This window comes from Pinus tabuliformis, chromosome Q (genome assembly GCF_031772625.1).
Source record: "Pinus tabuliformis cultivar Carrire ecotype Pingquan chromosome Q, CPIR1, whole genome shotgun sequence".
NCBI lineage: Eukaryota > Viridiplantae > Streptophyta > Pinopsida > Pinales > Pinaceae > Pinus > Pinus tabuliformis.
The window spans coordinates 1,146,525,413-1,146,545,255 of NC_142296.1; the positions used below are offsets into that span (position 1 = coordinate 1,146,525,413).

The following is a 19,843-nucleotide window of genomic DNA, read 5'->3' on the forward strand; positions in this document are numbered from 1 at the left end:
TTGTTCTCAACTCCGATTCCATGTAGATTATCCTATAAATTCACAATCTCATGTAATATACTAAAAAAGGATACAAGAATCTACTTATACTCTTTATAGCAGAAGCCCATAAATATTGAGCAAAACAATAATCCACAAGGGAAGAATGCTAATGGCACATAACACAATAAGTATACAGGGAAAGCCACAACTCAAAACCTCACTATATGTATTGCATTAATCAGAAATCCAAGATTATAATACAAAGATTTTTCTCATAAGAATAATCCCAGCACTTAGTAAAATTAATCTCCAAGCTCACAAGCAAGCTCAAGCCAAATCCAGGCCTCTTCTCTGCTCTCCAAGCCTCCTACTTCCTTGCGTCCTTGGTCAAAGAAATTGGATAAATAAAATATGCTTTGCTCAACCTTGAGCTTAACCTGCACAAGTATTTCCTATCCTCCACCTGATGACTTCCTTTGCCCAATAATTAGCCAAATTTCCAAGCCTCCATGCTTATAATTCTTTGCACAATTCCTCAAAGAATTAACCCGTATTTAAAGGGAAATTCCTCATCCATAAGTGCGCAATCCCTTCTAGGTTCAGTTCTTAATTGCATGCACCATATGTAAAACTCATAAAATTATACAACAAATAGTGCATTGTCCCTGCACTCTAGTCTCAACTGGGTCTTTCTCAAAATCAACATGCATGACTTTTTGATGAGGGAATATTCAATTAAGTGGAGTAGCACTAGTTGAGTGCACTAATGCATCAACAGACTATTAACTCACTATTAGTTCCTCAAATAGTTTGGAACTAATTTAACTGGACTTAACTCAGTAAACTGAGTTAACTAATTACCACTCGTACTTAACTCATCTTGGACCCCTATAATATAGGGAGAACATATACATGAATTCATGAAGACTTCCAACCCAAAATTCCTAGGTTAACTAAGTCAACTCACTCTAGTTAACTATTAGATTCTTACACTTTAAGAATACTTACATCAGAGATGTCAGGTATGCTGTATCATGTGTGATTTGCATCTCTCCTGGTGGTTTTTCTCTAAGTCCTTGACTTTCTTTTAAAGAACTTCAACTATCACTTCCCGTTTTGACTTCATGCTTTAGGGGACATCTGCTATATAATATTTTGTCACACTCCCAATCTCATATCTTGAAGCGTCACATTTTGTGTTGTCAATGTCTCAAGTGTTGCAAAGTGACAAAAGTTGTTGAAAACAACGTATTCACCATGAAACATGTTTGTGAAAATCATAAGAATATCCCTAGAGAAAAGGAGGAAAACTTTCCTTGAAAGAATTCAGAAGATCTTGTCAAAAACCTTGTTTTGCAAGACCAACATGACTTTTATAAGGAAAATTTACGCTGGTAACCTATGGCATTACAAATGTCTAGCGCTACCACCATGACTTTTATCATGCAAATTTGTGGTGGTCCTCTTCAGGAAGTTCTTCCCAAATAGAGGAGAATCTTCTCTTACTAGAAGGCTCAAGAATGATGATGTCATTTTAGGTAGATGAATATTGGAATGAGACCTCCCATGCCTTACCCTAGATCCTCTTTCCATGGATCTATCCCTTGAGATGTGGAACTCTTCCCTCTTTTCATGGATCCTCAACCCCCTATCCTTCCCTATAAATGAATTTCGCATCATCCACTAATGGTCGTTTGTTGGTTGGTTGGTTGTCATTCTACTGCTGAATTATGCCCAAATTCTGGCCATTTACAAAGGAGAAAAGGTGTTTGAAGGTTAAGGCTTGGAATTGGAATCTCACTTGAAGGAGGCTTCCAACATCAAGGCTTCATTGGTTGTACTGCTCCCTTTTCCATCTACTAAAAATACAATATATGTTTTATTTTCATAAATGTGTGAAATATTGTCCATTTATTGTAATGTTCCTTGATCTGTTACATAATTTGTATTAGAAAATGTTATGCTTTGCATATTTTTGTTCCCTGCACTTGATCTTTCTTGTAGGCACTCATCTACACCAAGGAAGGGGAGATCGTGAGCTTGGAAGCCACAGAGTTAGGGTAGACATCAAGGGTATTAGCATCACAGAGAGGTAGGAGATCTATCCTCCTTTGTATTTTCTAATGTGAATTAGGAAAAATTACATGTAACTGTCTTCTGTAGTTCTAGATCCTCCTATAGGACTAGAGGGATTGTTTATGTCCATAGAAAGGATTGCCTGCACAACTGGGGCCCACATACTTTTGGTTCTTGATATCCTAGGGTTAGGTGTTTGGATGTTTAGGGTTTTGCATTGTTTTTAAATAATAAATAGGTCTCTGAGCTTGATTGCAACATGGTTCAGAAGGCATATCGCCACCACATCTCTTACCATGGATAAAGTACCTTCGCTTGAGCTAGTTTGTTTCCTTTTTGCATGTAAACAATTTGCAGTACTTTGTTATTAATTAATCAAAGTTATGTTTTCAATTTATTTTTTACTTTGTTCATATCTGTATTTCATTTTGTTCCCACATAAATCTAGATCACTGGTATTAGAGTGGTCCAGTCTTTCTATGTTTTTCTATGCATGTCATGAGTGAGGTCAGGGTATAATGAGTTGGGACTTGAATTGGTTGAACCCCTACAAGACTGTCCCCACTGACATCGATGACCGCCCATGAGGGAATAAAATAAATACGAGGGAGAATGAGATCTTATCAAAATGTTGCTTGAAGAATCCCTCAAGCAACAAAGGAACGAGAAGATGGATAACCTTGTCCAAATCCTTCGGCGAATGCCAACAAGTGATGCATTTTCATCCAACAGTCACTTCAGAGGTTCCGCCCCCTTCAAGGTACAAGTTAACTTTGACATCCCTATATTTGAAGGTCAAATAGATGCAGATGCCATAGATAAATGGTTGAATCTACTGGAATTATATTTTGGGTTCATGATTTTTCTCATAGGGAAAAGATTACTTTTTACCTCCTCAAAGTCGCCCCCACGTCAAGGACTGGTGGGATACCTATTGTGAGCAGAAGGATGAGAGGGAACCCTCATTGTTTTCATTCGCACCCACTTGTAATTCCTTTCGAGATGCTGTGAATCTGAAGCAAGGAAATGTGCCCCCAAACCTTATAACAAAGGGAAAATCTAAGGTGAGTTGACCCAAGACAACCCATCGAAGCCACAAGCAAATAATAACACCATGAAGACACATAAGGACACAGGGAAATGGAGTGAGTTCCACAAAATCCCTACTCACAACACAAGTGAGTGTCATGCCAAATAGTCATTTGTGGCCGAGTTGAAGGATTTAGAGTTAGATGCATGTTCTGACTCTGAGTCAGACCCCAATAAGGGGAATAAAAAAGGGAAGAAAATTTGTGAGGTAGAGTCCAATCCCATCATTGCCACCACCAAGGTCCTTAATATTGAGTCCAAAGATAAAGAGGAGGGGGAGCATCTCTTCCACTCACAGATGTGGGTGAAATATTCTCTGCTACAGTTTATTGTCGACAATAGGAGCCAAACTAACCTCATTTCAGTAGAGGTCGTGAAGTGGTTGGGCCTAATGAACACACCACACCTGCAGTCATACACCATCGGGTGGCTTCACAAGGAATGAGATCTTTGCATCATCCAATAGTGTGGCCTTCCCTACAACATCAAGCCCTTCATGAATGTGGTATTGTTTGATGTTTCTACTATTGAGGTTTGTGATGTTTTATTAGGTCAACCATATAGAAATTTTGAATAATTTAACACATATTCAACAGAGATTATCCTGATCATACAATTTAAGCGGAACATGTATAATACATAATCTCCTCTACGTTGATCAAGAATATAGCAGCATCAATAACAATAAAACATCAAGAGCATTCACACGTTAACACAGTATGTATCACGGGGAAAGCATCTCGCTAAAAACCCCACACTATCTGTATATTAATGATTGAGTCATGTAACATTACACAGCATAATACTTCTCACAAGTATCTCCACCTCTGTTACACACAATACAGCTCAGATCTGATCTCCAAATCTCTTCCACTGCTTGCTTGCCTCCACTGCTCAATACCTGCTCAAGAACTGATGAGAATTTCTTCCCAAACTCGATTTTCACCTGCAAAATAGTCACTCACTCTTTGTGGACGTGAGCAAAGGCTAAAATGCGGGCCAAATACGTGAGCAAACTCATTGGCATACTCAATCCCTTGATTGTGCAAGATCTGGTGCACAACTATAGTCACAACTGATAGCAATCTGATTCTCTACCACCTGTCCCTGTTGAACTGAACATGCACTGACATGCAACTGAGTTAACTGATGTATTCTTTAGTTGTATTATGAGTTAATAATTAGTTTAACAACTCATCATTAGTCTATCTGCAGTTAGACTAACTACAACCAGTTTAACTAAGTTAAACTGAACACAACTCCATCAACTGTACCTCCAGTCCACTAAACTCAACTCACTTGAGTTCTAACTGAAGTCATGCATGCAACAACTCAACTGACTCATAAGAAAAACGAATTTCCTACTGACAGCTGCATGTGCCACTTCCGTAGCTCAAACTGAAGTGCTCCAAGAGAATAAGATTAAGTTTATAGTCCAAATATTATTGTGAGATAATAATATTTGACTTTTCTATTTTTGACAGCCAGTCTAAAAATAGACTTGATCACTCACACTGTGATCACTCACACTTTCACCAAAAATAGAAGTCCATCTATTTTTCCCAACTTGATCAATCATCCATAAACATAGACATGATCCATATGTCTAAAAATAGACATAGTCTAAAAATAGACTTGCGCCAAAAATAGCCTGCGGGCCCACTTAGTGAAGGCGACTCTTTTCACTAAGCTCCATCATCTTGTTGCAATCTCAACACTCCCTCTCGACAAGATATGGATTATCAGCAACCCCTATCCTGCCTCGGTGGTACTCGAATTTTCTCCTGGTGAGAGCCTTCGTCAGAATATCAGCATCCTGATCCTCCGTTGGAATGTACGAAAGTAACATGATCCTCCGCTGCACACAATCTCTGATATGATGGTACCTGATGTCAATATGTTTAGATCTATCATGAAATACAGGATTAGCCGAGAGTTTAATGCAACTCTGGTTATCACAGTAAATCACAGTAGGATCCAAATGAGAACCGAACAAACCAACCAGGATCTTCCTCATCCATATAGCCTCGCATGCAGCCAAACTTGCTGCCATATACTCGACCTCCGCTGAACTGAGTGCCACGGATCTCTGCTTCCTGCTGTACCAAGAAACATATCCCGATGTGCCTCTCAAGTAGCGCAATACATGCTTGCCCGCCTTCCAGAAGAGCTTGGTAGGCTTAACCATAGCTTGTGAAAGCTGGTTAACTGCATAGCATATATCAGGTCGTGTATTGACCAAATACATCAGCGACCCCACCAACTGTCGATAAACAGTGGCATCCACTTCTTCTCCCGAAGTGGCATCCTCCTTCCTCCAACCTCCAGGAAGAGGAGTATCAACAGGCTTGCAGCCATGCATGTTGAACTTCTCCAGTATCTCCCGAGCATACTTGCCCTGAGAAACAAACAGTCCACCACTGCGCTGCCATATTTCCAATCCTAGGAAATAGTGAAGGAGGCCCAAGTCCTTCATCTCAAACTCTGTAGCAAGATCCTTCTTGCATGACAGTATCAACAGCTCATCACCCGTTAGAATCAAATCATCAACATACAGTACAATGATAAGCAACTTACCCTCCACCACAATCTGGTATAGGTTCAGATCCGCCTCGCTCTTGGAGAATCCAAGTCCTGTGAAATAGCTGTCTATCCGTGTGTACCAAGCACGTGGTGCTTGCTTCAACCCATACAGCGCTCTCTTGAGCCTGCACACATGCGACTCGCTGCTGAAGACTTCAAAGCCTTCGGGTTGCTCAATGTACACCTCCTCCTCAATGACTCCGTTGAGGAACGCAGTCTTCACATCCATCTAATGAATGTGCCATCCCATCTGCGCTGAGAGAGCAAGAATCGTCCGTATGGAAGAATACCTTGCGACAGGTGCAAAGGTCTCCTCATAATCGATCCCCTCAATCTGTGAAAAGCCTCGGGCAACAAATCTTGCCTTGTACTTCTCCACACTCCCGTCAGCTGCCTGCTTAACTTTGTAGATCCATCTCGAACCCACCACTGATTTCCCTTCCGGTCTAGGAACAATCTCCCATGCACTGTTTCTGACAATAGAATCATACTCTTCCACCATGGCGTCTACCCATGCGGGATCCTCCACAGCTTCCTCGAAAGAGGATGGCTCAGTCACAACACACTTGCTCATAAGAGCCATGTATCCAGTGTACCGATCAGGTGACTGTCTCTACCTGCGTTGGGCTGTAGGTGGTCCTACAACTTTCTCTGCATCTTGAGCCAGTCGCTCAGCTTCTGTCAAGCGCTTTCTCCCTCTGATGGTTGGCGCTGCATGAGTGGTCTCTTCCACTCCATGAACCTCGTCCTGTGGCTGATCCACGTCCTGAAGCTCATCCTTAGGAACTAATAGCTCCTCATCTGCATGCAAGTGTAGCTCCCTCTCAAGCGAACACTTCATGGCTTTCTCCTCCTGAAATTTTATATCCCGTCGCACAACAGTTTTACCACTGTCTGGCAAATACACACGATAGTTGTGGGGCGTATCAGTGTACCCCACAAATATCCCAACCTCTGCAGTCGGCTCCAACTTCTTTCTGGCATCCTTCGTCACATGCATGTAAACATTAGCACCAAAAATCCTCAAATGAGAAAGATCAGGCTTCTTACCAGAATAAGCCTCCTCGGGTGTACTCATGCCAAGTATCCTATGAGGACAACGGTTCTGCACATAAACTGCTGTATTGCATGCTTTCGCCCACAAGTGAAGGGGTAGGCCCTGATCATGCAACATTGCCCGTGCAGCACCCACAATCGTTCTGTTCTTCCGCTCAGCTACCCCGTTCTGCTGTGGGTTATGGGGAGCTATGAGCTCTCTACGAATCCCTTCTGCCTTGCAGAAATCCTTGAACTCGTCCGAGATGTATTCACCACCATTATCGCTCCTAAGAGCCTTCACCTTCTTCCCCGACTCCTTCTCGACCAGTGCTTTGAATTCACAGAACTTTGAATATGTCTCGCTCTTCTTCTGCATGAAGAAGATCCAGCACTTACGAGAGAAATCATCAACAAAAATCACATAATACCTGTGTTTTTCTGTCGAAGCAACTGAGAAAGGTCCACACACGTCTGTGTGAATTCTCTCAAGGATCGTCGTGGCGCGACTATCCTTCTCGTGAAAGGTGGCTCACTCGAACCCCTATCTTCCGGGTCTCACCAGTTGTCTTGCTGCGCAGGAAGGCCTTTCCCTCGCTGAAAACAACATCATACCCCTTGTCTTCTAATATCGCCACTGAGATGAGATTCTTCTTCAATCCTGGAACATGCATGACTTCCTTCAATACAAAGGGTTTACCAGACTCCCTCTCAAAGGAAATGGTACCGATACCGGTCGCACTGTATCTACCATCATCGCCCATCTCGATGTGCACTCCAAGATCTTTGTCCTCCAGATCAGAGAACAAATCTCTATCTCCCGTCATGTGAAAAGACGCACCACTGTCCAAGAACCACACTGATCCCATCACACTTGAAACCAAGCATGCGATCAATGAAAAATCAAGCTCAAACTGAGAAGCTAAAGCCTCTCCCCCTGCAGATCCAGTAGCTTGCTTGTTCTTCTTCTTCTGCGGACAATTTGTGGCATAGTGTCCATGCTGGTGACAGTGAAAACACTTCACTTTGGACATATCCTGCTTCTTGCCTTTCGCACCAGACTGAGAAGCTTTCTTGCTCTTCCCTTTCTTTGCTTTGGCAGCCAAAGCACAATTCTCTTCATCAGATACCTTTGATGAAGATCCATTCTCACCTTTATTGTTATTGAGTTTATCCTTGAGCGCCAGGTCGCTCTTGCTTTGGAATAACATTCGCAATCTGTTGAAAGACATTTCAACAACACTGTTGCAAATTCGAATTCCACCAGCAACCAACTCAACTGCTTTCGATCTAGAATTCGTGAGTAAACACTTCCTGAATAGTAGATCTGATGATCAACCCTCGCTTGATATCCTGTAAAAATCTCTTCTACAAATCAAGCTGCTCCGATACCATGTAGAAACTTTTTCTACAATTATCTAGCTCTGATACCATGTAGAAATTTTTCTACAATTATCTAGCTCTGATACCATATAGAAATTTTGAATAATTTAACACATATTCAACAGAGATTATCCTGATCATACAATTTAAGCGGAACATGTATAATACATAATCTCCTCTACGTTGATCAAGAATATAGCAGCATCAATAACAATAAAACATCAAGAGCATTCACACATTAACACAGTATGTATCACGGGGAAAGCATCTCGCTAAAAACCCCACACTATCTGTATATTAATGATTGAGTCATGTAACATTACACAGCATAATACTTCTCACAAGTATCTCCACCTCTGTTACACACAATACAGCTCAGATCTGATCTCCAAATCTCTTCCACTGCTTGCTTGCCTCCACTGCTCAATACCTGCTCAAGAACTGATGAGAATTTCTTCCCAAACTCGATTTTCACCTGCAAAATAGTCACTCACTCTTTGTGGACGTGAGCAAAGGCTAAAATGCGGGCCAAATACGTGAGCAAACTCATTGGCATACTCAATCCCTTGATTGTGCAAGATCTGGTGCACAACTATAGTCACAACTGATAGCAATCTGATTCTCTACCACCTGTCCCTGTTGAACTGAACATGCACTGACATGCAACTGAGTTAACTGATGTATTCTTTAGTTGTATTATGAGTTAATAATTAGTTTAACAACTCATCATTAGTCTATCTGCAGTTAGACTAACTACAACCAGTTTAACTAAGTTAAACTGAACACAACTCCATCAACTGTACCTCCAGTCCACTAAACTCAACTCACTTGAGTTCTAACTGAAGTCATGCATGCAACAACTCAACTGACTCATAAGAAAAACGAATTTCCTACTGACAGCTGCATGTGCCACTTCCGTAGCTCAAACTGAAGTGCTCCAAGAGAATAAGATTAAGTTTATAGTCCAAATATTATTGTGAGATAATAATATTTGACTTTTCTATTTTTGACAGCCAGTCTAAAAATAGACTTGATCACTCACACTGTGATCACTCACACTTTCACCAAAAATAGAAGTCCATCTATTTTTCCCAACTTGATCAATCATCCATAAACATAGACATGATCCATATGTCTAAAAATAGACTTGCGCCAAAAATAGCCTGCGGGCCCACTTAGTGAAGGCGACTCTTTTCACTAAGCTCCATCATCTTGTTGCAATCTCAACAAACCATACTTGTGGAAGTGTCATGTTGTGTATGAGTTTAGGCCTAACACTATTATTATTACTTTGGGCAATAAGGTATACAGGATATCAGAGGTAGCCATGCTTACCACCATCTCTTTGATCTCTGCTAAGAAATGTAGTAAGATCATCTCCCAGGTCGGGAAATTTGTGTTCCTTTTTATTCGCTCTCAAAGTAAGGAGAATATTGTGACTGCATCAATGGCCCCTAGGAAAGGTTATTCAATGAAAAAAAGTAGGTGGATAAAGGTCATGGAATAATACAGGGACATCTTCTCCTCTACCCAATTGATCTGACCCTTCGAGCACCTCTACCCAATGGGCCAATATACTGTCACTCCATTATGGAAAATGAAGATATCTAATGGTAGATCTAGGAGATGTTGCAAAAGAGGCACATCCTACCAAGTTCCTCACCTTGTGGTTGCCCGATTGTGATTTTACAGAAGAAGGATGAGACCTAAAGGCTCTGCATTAATTAAAAAGCACTAAACAATATCACTACCAAATACATGTTTCAAATCCCGTGGATTGATGACCTTCTTGACTAGCTCAAGGGGGCCATGTATTTCAACAAGATCAAAATGAAGTCAGGCTATCACCAGGTTCTAATAGAGCCCACAAATGTATGGAAGATTGCCTTCAAGTCCAAGGAGGGCCTTTTTGAGTGGTTGGTCATGCCCTTCGGGTTGACAAATTCCCTTGCCACTTTTATGAGGTTGATGGATGTCATCTTGTGTCCCTTAACCAACTCATTTGTGGTTGTATATCTGATGACATTATTATCATCAACAAGGGTTGGGAATAGAACTTGCAACACATTCGATAGGTCCTTCAAACCCTGTGGTAGAACAAACTATGTACCAACCTATGAGGCAGGAATGCATGTGGATCTTGCTAAGATCCAAGTCATTCTTGATTAGCCGGCCCCAACCACTCTCATAATGTTTCGCAGATTTTTGGGCCTTACCAATTTTTATGGAAGATTCATGTTATTCTCCATTATAACTTGGCCTTTGAGTCAAGTTACCAAGGGTGGAGCGAAAGTAAAGTTTTCTTGGTTTGAGTCCCAATAGAAGGAATTCGTTGAGTTAAAGCAATGCCTCTGCTATGCACCTATACTCACATTTTGCAAACCTGCAACAACCATTTGAAATCAAGAGAGACACATCTGAGTATGCTATTGGTGCAGTTCTTACCCAGCAAGGGAATCTGGTGGCCTACCATAGTAAGACACTTTATGATGCAATTTAGGACTACCCCTTATATGATAAGAAAATGTATTCCATTATGTAGAATTTTTGACAATAGAAACATTACATTATGGGGAAAAATATGGTCATCCACATAGATCACTGACCCCTACATCTTATACATATCCAAGTGAAGTTTCATAAAGATATCCATTAGAAGTGGTCCACATATATGCAACAATTCCATTTGAATATCAAGTAAAAGAAGGGAAACATCAATCATGTTTTATATTACCTCAGTTGGCCACCGATTGTAGCACTGACCCATGTTCTCAACTCTTGTTGCCAGAGACCTCTGAATGGTTGTAAATATATAAACATGATCTAGAGTTTGCCACCACATACTAGATGATAGTGGATGGCAAGCAAGTTTTAGACTTACTAATCCTAAGAAACCTTTCCGCTAGTGAGCCTTGTGAAAAAATAATGGATTTCTACTTTAAACCATCTAGGAACTCTTGATTTATGTTTGAAAAATGGAAATGTTTTAGAAAATTGTTTAATTAAGGCTTTATTTCTAAATTTTAGTGGGAGCAGAGTTTCAATGTAAATTTATTATCATGGTATAGTAAAGGAGTATGCATTAACATGGAGTGAACTTGTTGGCATGATCCTAATGATGGAACTCAACATTAATGACACATTTTGAAGCTCTGGGTGGCATAATTTTCATGTAGGCTACTTGATAGTGAATGTAAGCATAGGATGAGGGATAAGTAACGAGCACGATCATGAAATTTGGTAAGAGGTGCAATCATGAACTTTTTCAACTAGTTAATGTAGCAGGCTAGTAGGTTGTGAACCAAAATTCTAAGAAGTATTAAGCATGCATCTATTGTGACAAGCTTGCAAATGGGATATGTGGAAGCTCATCAAGCTATTAGAGGTTAGGTTACCAGAGTGAAATGTGATTATATTACCTTACATGTCTCCATTGAAGGAAAAATGAGAGGGCACAACAATTCACCATGTAGAGTGGACACATGAAAACAAGGATTCAAACTATTCAATGTAAATAATGTCAAGACATCACTATCTTCATTTCTTTAGGAAAACCTTCAAATTTTCTCATGTAACTACGATGCAACTTTGAAGTATTAAATGTTTAGGGGAGAGATTTATTAAGATAAGTGATGCCAACTTCTCCAAAAGGGACTTCTATATTTTCATTACTCTGAGAATTGTTCCCATGTAAGCAGTGAAGATGGAAATAATTGTTCCCTTCTTTTGTTATTACACCAAAGGCACGTCATGATCATATTTTTTCCTTTTTTTTCAAATTTTCATGCTTTGGTGAATATTTTTGTTCTAACAAAGATATGTTGGGCTTGAAACCAAAAAATATCTCCTTTCGGCTTCATGTAGGGACATGGACTTCCTCATAACAACCCCTTATGATTTTAGGTGTAACCTCTTCTAATTTTCTACTGGTGTAAACATCCCTTTCTCCATTTCAAATATAAGAACATATTTTGGCTTTCCATATACTCTTTTGGTTTCCTGCTATCTTCTTGAAATGTTATTACCACCATCTTAGCTCATTCATGGGTTTCCTCTATGTGTGTTTCCCATTTGATATTTTCTATTTAGAATGACTTTGAGTTATCAATTAAACTTACTAGAGTTGATGATGAAATCTCTGAGTAGTAAGTTTCTCTCCTAATAATTGCACACACGAATTAAAGAATGAATACATGTGAATGATTGGGAGTAGAATATATATAAATAGGACCAATTCCTATGAATGTGTTCTATGTTAATCCATTAATCCCAAGATGAGTTTTACTTCAGTGGCTCATGGGATTGTGGTTGTTTTAATGTCTCCTCCCACATTTACCCAAATTCACAAGCTCGCCAGGGTAAACATGAGATGAGTGTCGCTATGACATGACTTAACCTCCAAGTTCAAGTTAAGGAAGTGGGGCGTACATACTAAATACATACTAACATCCCACAAGGACTATAGATCACTCAAGAGTTAGAAAACCACCGTAGGTGATCAATCCCTGAGTTGTGACCCATTTTCTCTAACCTAGCTCAATAATTGCACCCTTGACACTGCATCCATGCAATTGGAAGCCTATAACTGCACTCATAGGCTTGTCTCCATGTTTTTATGACCCAAATACTCCAATTTTGTGTATGTAGTTTCGAGATCTAAGCCACTTTTTCAGGCTAGCATCCAAACCAATACCCATAACTACCTATAACTTTCCATAAGCATAGAAAAGATGATAACAATGCTGTGTGTTTAAACTCAAGTAAGAAATCGACCTAGAGATGCCTAATCCACATCAGACATTTCACCAAACATATGGTAAACATATAATATATAGGTCATGAATGCATATTTGATCATACACTGATAATCTTCATATGAAAATCACTAAGAAGGCTTTAAGCCCTTTCTAGCTAGTTGTAATAACACTTGTTAGTCCATGCATTAATAAACCATTCAAATACTTATCAAAACATGTCTAGAGCCATAGATATGATACATCATATAACCAACATATATCCAACAAATAACCAGCATAGAAACCATGGAAAAGCAACCATAATGTCAACATGATAACCAATACAAGTGCTCATAAATCACAATATGAAAATAGCTCTTATTAACATATGAAAATACCAACCAAGTAAAGGTCTTCCACATACCACTCGACCATAGATTGGTCTGAATACATATCTCTTTCAGCCAATTACCCAAGTTCAATATTCCAAGCATGAATGTGGGATCTCATGGAATAAACAAGAAAAAACCAATGAGGGCTTCTAGAGGCCAAACCACCTCAATCCTCAACTGCAGTGATTCGACTTCTATGGTCTAGAAATCACTAACATCAGCCAGATCAGTCTCTACCCAAGCTATCCACAGCTCCATAAACTAGTAACTCAACCCATAGCCTTCTAAAGCTCCAAAGTTTTTGTTCTAATCACGGCTCCAGGAACCAGTAACTCAACCCACCAAGGGCTCTAGAGTGTTTTTCCCACCTATGGATCTAGGAACTCGTAACTCAACACAAGTTCTTCCAGGGTGTTTGTTCCAGCCCACAACCATAGAGAACTTGAGCACTAATCCAAACAAGTAGAAAAACCCTCAATGCGATGGTTATCAAGGAAATGGAAAGGCAAGGCTGAAACAACTATCAATCTAGGAAAATCTCCATGCCAATGAAAACACATAACCAAGGAATCACATGCATATACCATGCATCCAAAAATCAACAAGCAAATCACATATGAAACTTGTTACCTGCAAAGAAATCTAGTTATAGTTATTGATCCAACTATCTCCCTTCCGCTCCCTTTCTTTCCTTTACTTTATTTCTCCAATCCAAGTGAATGCTAGAATGCTCCAAGCATGCTCCAAGAATTCTCTAAGTGTGCAAGAGTAAGAGAGAACAAGAGTGTGAGAGAATGAACTAGAGCTCCACCACAAAATTGTTAAAAAGTTGTAACACTGATCAAAGTAGAGAGGTTCAATGTCAAATTGCCATGTGTATAAGGCACTTGTCATGTTGATATGGCATTGGTCTCATGGGGGAAATAGATGATATCATCGCGAAGGGACATTTCAATGCATGAGAGGTTGATGGTGAGTTAAATATAGATGAAACACATTGACACAATTCCATGACTATAGTGAGCACCCTTATAGTGGAAGCCCACAAGCTTGATACACAGATGATTGTTGGGAAAGTGACATGTTAGAGATTTAGTTCATCATTAAAACAAGCATGACCATGAAAGGTTAATGGTAGAGGGAGAAAAGGCATGCCATGTAATTAAACAACTTAATTCATACCAATAATATTTAAATTAAATTAATAATATTTAAATTAAATTTATATGTATTCTTTATTACTATACCTAATTTCCATCTCCTTCATTCTAAATTGATATTATTTTTCTTATTTATTTATTATTAATTAATTATAGTCTAACCCCCTCCCAATTAATCTTATTTAAAAATTTCCCCTTCCCCTAATTAATAATATTCAAATAAAATTTATATGTATTCTTTATGACTATGCCTGTAATTAAATTCACATCTAAGTTGAATATGCGAATCAATTTACAAGGTGAATTGTATTACCAAATAGTTAAGGAACCCAACCCAAGAGAGAGGACGAATTAGAATCTTCCATATTTGTGATAGTTGAATTCTTTTGATTATGTTTCCCAACAACTAGTTTCATTGAGATTTAATGCTAAATATGAATAAAAATAGGGAAAACCTTCAAAACACTATCCTACATGCTATGAAGCTATGAATTGTAATTCAACAAAGGGGATTATGCTAGGTATACTAAAGAACAATTCGAGCACTAATTTACAAAGAAATAGAGTAGACTAAAGCTACAATTTAACAAATATGATTAGTCCAAATTTACTAAATGACAATGTTAAAAATCTAAAAATGGAAAAGATTAATCTATATTGATAAAAAAAAAGAATGAAACTATGTTGCGCTAATAATAGGAGTAAGAATTTCGTTTAAACATGTGAAGGAGCATGCACCTATACAAAAAAGTCTATCAACACACAAATTATTATCACATGAGTCCATTGATTTCTCATTTAGAAATAATCCCTATTTGAAAAATTGGAGGGATGTTAATAGTTGATTTAATTAACTTGAAACTAAAAGAAACAACTCTAATCAACAAACTTCTTTTTAAACAATGTGTTTCGACTTAAGGCTTAGGGCATGAACTTCCTCATATCTTTCCTTTATGGTCATGAGGGTGGAGCTTCAAACTTGAGGTGAAGTGATAATATCCCATAACCTATACAAGCATGCTTGACCTTCCAATTCTTATTCTCTTGTCAAAGTGCCATAGTCACCATTTGATCTTGTTCCTAAGCATATTGATAGAATATTTAAGTGGTGTATGGCATCTTGGAAGCTTGAGGAAAAAATTATTAATTTAGTGAAGGTAGCCATATAGATGGATAAAATTTTAGCTACTTGAAACTGTTAAAGGGAAAGGAATGAAAAATTTTAGAGGCCATCGAACATTTTATAGGCTAGAGAGCACCCTTTATGAGTACAACACCATCCAAAACTTCCAGGCCTGATATATTTCACTATATTTTCTGCACTTAGGGAGAGATAATATTCCTTGATTCTCTTAACTAATTCAAATCTTACCTCATGGCTGGTAGAAGGATTTTATTGTATGATTATCATCTTTGTATATGTTATCAATATGGTTAACCCACCACTTCAAGTTTTTCTATATTTGTTGACATCTTAAATAAATCCCTTGTGTGTAACACCCTTCTCCCACACTTACCCAATCTTACGAGGTTAAATATGTGACAAAGTGAAATAAATGAACCAACATTGTACAAACCTCCCTCAGATGCTACAAGACCCCCAAGAGCTAACCAATCACTCCATGTGCCTAACCCCTGAGTTAACTTAGCCTTTCACTGAACTAAGCCACCCAGTCGCTCCTATGACGAGGCCTCCATGCGACTGAAAACCTTTAGTCTCTCTCGCATGTCTGCTTCCCAGCAACTAAAACCCTTTAGCCTCTCCCACATGCTTTCTTTCCAATGATTGTAGTCTTTTTTCAGCCAGTTCTGTGCTAGTGACCCCAAGATTTAAGCCACTTTTTCAGGGCTAGGGCCGAGGCCTTTTCCCATAAATAAATGAAACACTTAGAACTAATAAATAAAAATAAGACAAGGCCTCTAATGAAAAACTTGAACAAGGACCTAGCTTGACCCATCCTAACCATGATAGGAATTTCGTCAAACACATCATGAACATGTAATGTATAGGTCATAAATACACATCTGAACATAGGGGCATCATACTTATTTGAAATTCGTCAATAAGGTCTAGTGCCCTCTCACTATAGCTGAATTATCATCTATTAGGTCATACATTCATTAACATTTCATTTACTAAAACCATGATGAGAGCCATAACTAAAGTCTGTCATAAAATCATGTTTATAACCAGAGAAATATCAATGATAGAACAACCATTAAAGACACATAATAAAAAGTATAATTACTCATGAAATACAAGTGGTAAAGATATCTTATTAACAGATGCAAAATCCAAGCATGGATGCCTCCAAATCTTTCCACCTAAACCATGAGAAATTTCCCATCTACACCCTCAAGCTTTACCACATTACACACCTTTACCGGTCCAACCTAAAATTGACAAAAGATTGTAAACTGATCCTCAAAATCCTTTTATCAAAGATGCCTATATTTTCTTCAATTTCCATTATTTTTCTTCTTTTTCCTCCTCACATGCAACTTGTGACCTTTCACCTTTATTTTCTCTTAATTTCCTTTATTTCCATAAATAAAATGTCAATTAATGCCTCTTTTCCTTTTCAAAGCCTTTGTCAATTTCCTTTTAGCTATAATAAACAAAATGAAAACCCACTAGGATGTTTTTCCGAACATTCAGCTTGGGATACGTGTCCCATGACCTTTGTCTTATTTTTCCCCCGAGGCTATTATATTGTACATGGGAGAGAACTTGAAGGAATGTAAACCAAGTTATTTCATACCACTAATGCACTTTTCAACCTCAAGGTTACCTAATCAATTCAATGCCCACAACCTTGGTTCTTATGGTGAGGGATGCAAGGAAATATTAAGCCAAGGGTATACAATCCGGTTATGCTACATGAGATTGTGAGAGTGGGAACGAGTGTCACATCATTGACAAGTAAAAGTAAATGTGAAATGATGTCACATTGCCATGTTATAGGGATATGCATTAGAGAATCAATACATCAAAACAATTCAGGGAAAAGTAGCAATAATTGCTTCACATACAAGTGTTTCAATCACAAGGAAAATACCAACCATACAAATAAATGATAGAAGGAAACAAGGATTGGAGTATCAAGAAAACACATCAAGAGCACCAACATATGATATGATTGCAATGATTTGATAGTAGAAACTCTATTAACCCCACACATGGAAAAAATGAGACAACATGGAGACAAAGGTGTTGGTTCACTCACACGAAATGAAGTAGGGTGGTTAATGTGGGAGTGAAAGACAAAATATCATGCATAAAAAAATGCATCTAACATAATATTATTAATATAATATTATTTCAAATTAGCTAAACAAAGTTATTTCCAGGTAATTAGAATGATATTTAAACAAGTTTGAATAATATACATTATTACTACCTAATACTTTATTTTGTGTATTATGAACTATATTATATTGATTTCATAATAACAAAAAATGCTCCTTTTTCATCATTAAGCTGAAAAGAAATTTCCATATGAAATGTACATCTGCAAAAATAACACATGTTCCAAAAAATAATCCACAAAGCTTTAGTGATTGAAGTTTCATGAAATCTATATCAAAATTCAAGATTTAAGATTTATCATCAAAATCTGATGATATAAAGTGAAAAGGTGCCAGAATGAACCGATATACAGAAATCAAGAAATGCAAAACCCTAAAATTATCGGATGAGAAAACCGTGGAAAACGGAAAAAGAATATAAGACTCGTACCCACAAACATTTTTCTATCAACAAACATGCAGACTGATATACCGTACTGTGCTGGTCGAAATCTCATTCCCAGGTCATGGAGATCAGAGAATTGGAAACTCCAGAGTCTTCAAAGCTTACGTTGGTATCATAATCCAATGTTCCAGGTGACGCACCAGGAATTGCGTTTGTCAATCTAAATTGCCTGCCACCTGCAGCTTCTTCGAGTTGGGAGGAACAGAAGGACCAAAGCAGCTGTATTGGGTCACCCTGCAAAAACTTCCTCTGCACCCTCCTGCCATCAGGGAAACGGACACCTACCCTACATATATTCACTCCTTTACCACCTTGTGGCTCCTCTGGCAATGCTGGGTACACACGTGGTTCCACTGCGTTTTGTTGACTGTCTTCTTCTTTGATGTCCAAATTAGAAGCAGAAACAGCCAAAGCTTTCCCTCGCGCTTCATCTGCTCTGGCCCTCCTGGAATGGCTATATTCCTTGGGGCCGTTTTCCATAAAAGGTATCAAGTCCTCTAACAATCGCTCTGGGTTGATCATGCCTGTCCAAGCCTGCATTTTCTGTCCGGTGATGGAATCAATAACAAGTGTTGATGGCATCTCTGTCAAACCATAGTAGGTGCACACCTTCCTTCCTTCTTCGTTGTCGTCATAAATCTGCCAGAAAATGAAACTTGCACCAATGCTCTCCCTCACACCTTGGTTGGCCCAAGTGTCTCTATTAAGCATATAAGAGCTGAACTCTTTGGGGGATTGTATATTTGCGATCACCCATTTTCCCTGGCGTGCAGCTTCAGATTTGGCCTGCTCAAAACTGCCCTTGAACATCAATTCCAAAGGTGGGCGATAAAGTGCTTCCAATTTATCATTTCCTTCATCCCAGAAAGCCCAGGCAGAACTAGCTGGTTGAGTAGACCACTGTGCCGATCTTCGATCTCCATTTTGGATGAAATAATCATCGTATAATGCTTCCCTCTTAACTGGTAATGGTGGGCGTACATAGTGAGAGTCAATTTCATGGCTTTGCCTTTCCAGTGGAGCACTACTAAAAGGAGGTGGAGATGAGGGCAATTGAGTATCTGAATGAGCATAGAATAGAGGTGGAGATGAGGGCAATTGAGTATCTGAATGAGCATAGAATAGTTGTATTGCTTCGTCGAGCTTCCAGTTGGTTGCCTGCAAAAACTGCCGCGCCTTCTCTGTGGACTCCCCAACTATTTCAACAAAAGAAGCAATCTGTTGGTTTTTCTCTGCCGAGGACTCCATTAAATGAGATTCCTTACGCGGAAAACTGAATATTTGAGGATAGAGTAGCGAGAAATATATGTCTATGTCTGTAGAAAACATACACCGAAAAACCCAAAACGAAGACAACGTACTACCTATCGCAAAAGAAGTCTCTGATGCTTTTGGCAAACCCACGAAGAGCTCAATGTTATATAGTAGGGTGGTTGGAAATTATTATTAAGACGACGCGACAAATAGGTTTTCTCAATTCAAATTAATTAATTTAATTTTATTTATTTTATCTAGGTTGAGTTTAGGCGGGGTTAATTGTATATGGAATGGGACAATTATGTGTACACTAGCAAGACGTTATTATTAAGATTGTGCAAAGTTTGGACGATAGGTTAATTCAGCCCAAAAAAAATGACTTCAAATTGATTCAGG

The 19,843-nt window shown here is 38.7% G+C and overlaps 1 pseudogene; it reads right to left on the minus strand.

Annotated features, from left to right (window-relative positions):
• Positions 1–18,238: 18,238 nt before the first annotated feature.
• On the minus strand, positions 18,239–19,438 carry LOC149223639 (plant UBX domain-containing protein 7 pseudogene; annotated as a pseudogene).
• Positions 19,439–19,843: the final 405 nt, after the last annotated feature.